Source organism: Panicum virgatum, chromosome 6K (assembly GCF_016808335.1).
Source record: "Panicum virgatum strain AP13 chromosome 6K, P.virgatum_v5, whole genome shotgun sequence".
Classification (NCBI taxonomy): domain Eukaryota; kingdom Viridiplantae; phylum Streptophyta; class Magnoliopsida; order Poales; family Poaceae; genus Panicum; species Panicum virgatum.
The window spans coordinates 327,569-330,121 of record NC_053141.1 but is presented as its reverse complement, the minus strand read 5'-3'; positions in this window follow the sequence as shown (position 1 = coordinate 330,121).

The following is a 2,553-nucleotide window of genomic DNA, read 5'->3' as shown; positions in this document are numbered from 1 at the left end:
TACCCTACCCTATACCCTATACCCTATACCCTATACCCTATACCCTATACCCTATACCCTAAACCCTAAACCCTAAACGCTAAATCCCGGTACTCTTTCAGCAATGTGATCCTCACGCAAGGCCGGGTCCAACTTCTTGCTGATAAATGTCGGTCGTGGCTTATCCCCAGGACCGATGTCAACCTCTTCTAAATCATCAGCTGACGTGAACTCATATCCTAGCTTGCCGTCGTCTGAAAAATCAGTTGCGAACGCAGACGAGCCTTCATCATCCGCAAGATCAGCGGCAAACACAGGGAGATGACAAGAAAAATTATTTGGCCAACCATGTGGGCTGGCCGTTTCCAAACCTTTATTATCATTTGAGACCAAATGTTGAGTAATCGGCCAACTGCTAGAGTAGGCCATTGTTTGTACATGATGTAACAATTCCGATTCCAAAATAAATCTTTCTATTTTTTGGGGCCGGTCGCTTGGACCGGCCTCTCTAACTCTACTGCATCCTGTATTATGCCAAGACACTTCTACTCTGTGAGGCCAGTGGATAAGACCAGCCTCAATCCGTTTTTTGTCGCCTCGATCCGATCACAGTCCTCTAGCGCGATCCCTGAAATCGGCTCTTGTCCTTCTGCGTCCCAGGCGTTCATATCTGCAACTGAAACCTCGCTGGACTCATCTGCAGGGACCACCTCCACCTCATCACCATCCCATTGGACCAGATACTGATGCATAGTGGAAGAACACAACAATTGGTGTGAATCCAATCCCTCCCGAGCTGCACCGTGTAGGTACTCTTGCTGTTGACGATGAAGAACGAGGTCGGGACCGTCTTGCATCCAATCGTTAGTTTCACATTAAGGACTCCCATCGCCTCCGACGTTTGCCCATTGAAGTCGTTGAGCGTCATGTTGGTCTTGATGAGGTCAGCAGGGGAACGCCCCAACCGGCGCAGTACTGAATATGGCATCATGTTGACTGCAGCGCCAGTGTCAACCAACATTCTGTTGACAGGCTTGCTGTTGATGAAGCCCTTGAGATACAGCCCGTTCAGATGCTTGTAGCTTTTCTCCTTTGGCTTCTCGAAGATGATCAGCTAAGGGCCAAGATCGAGCTGTGCAATAGGCAAATCCTCCGGCCTGGGTGCCCGGAACTCCGATGGGAGGACGAACACCATATTCACCTCAGCCGATGGCTTCTCATCGGCTTTCGACTGCTTGGGGCACCATTCTTTCCTTGCAGGGCGCCTCTCCACCCTTTGCTGACGCCTGACCTATTCCGCAAGATCTGGATGTGCCTTCCTCAACATGTCAAGGTACTTCGCCTCTGCTTCTTCGAGGCTGCGCAAGCATTGGACCCTGCGCTTCTGAGAATGGCTAAGACCATCAGGACACCACCGTGGGCGATGGTACTTGTCTTCCTCTTCTTCCGACTCGAGATCACCCCTGGTTGGCCGCTCAACGCGGTCATCATGACGCACTGTAGGCCCCAACCGCCGGAAGACTGATACTCCCTCAGACTGGCGTGTCCGAGGCCTGCACTCCAGACAATCATCTATAGTAGGCAATTAGCTCATGCCGGAGTTCCAACAATACCTGAAGAACGGGCAGTGCCAGTGGTCGCGTATGGCCTGGCGTCTCCCCAGCGTCCTTCCCGTGCGGTACTCATATTCTTCTTCTTCTGACTGGTACCGGCGACGCAGCTTGTGCTGATATTCATATTTTTCGAGAAGCTGGTCAGAAACTGGGAGCTGGTTGCGGATGTGACGAACCTGTTCTTCAGTAATGTGTTGCTGCCCTGGTTCATCTCGATCTTGGGGCCGTTTGCCAGAAACGGCCTCTCTCCTGTGTTCGTCGCGACGGCGCACATGCCCTGCCATGTTGATTTGGAAAGAAAAATTCTAGCCCGTAGGAGTAAAGTCTGACAGCTCGACCATATTGGCCTGTGGGAAGGGCTTTGTGTCAACCTTCATCGTGTGTTGGGCCAGGATTAATCAGCCTTGCTCAATAGCCGATTGGATCTGACGACGCAGCTCCTTGCATTCCCCGTGGCATGAGTAAACGAGTGGTGCCATTTGCAGTATGGCCTCCCCTGCAGCTCTTGTACGGTCGGCAGCTTGTGATTTTCTGGGAGCTTCAACTGTTTTTCTTTGAGCAGTAGATCAAATATCTGCTCCGCTTTGGTCACGTCGAAGTCGAAGCCCTTCAGAAGCCCCTGCTGCTTGATCCACCTGCACGGGACGGGGTTTGCCCCCCCGAGTCCACTCTGCCACGGCCACTTCTTGTTCTTCGCCAGAGTCATCAGATTCGCTAGCATGGGCCATGTTCACATGGCACTTGAACTTGTCCTGATACAGTTCAGGATGGTAATGCTCATACGCCGTAAGCTTCTGCATCAGGTGCGCTAGAGAGGTGAACTCCACCTGAAAAGCCATATCCTTGATTGGCTTGGCGAGTCCCAGCACTGCCAGATCGACTGCCACTTTCTCGGTGATGCGTGATGAGTAGCATCGATTCTTGACCTCTTTGAAGCGCTGTATATACTCCGACACGGTCT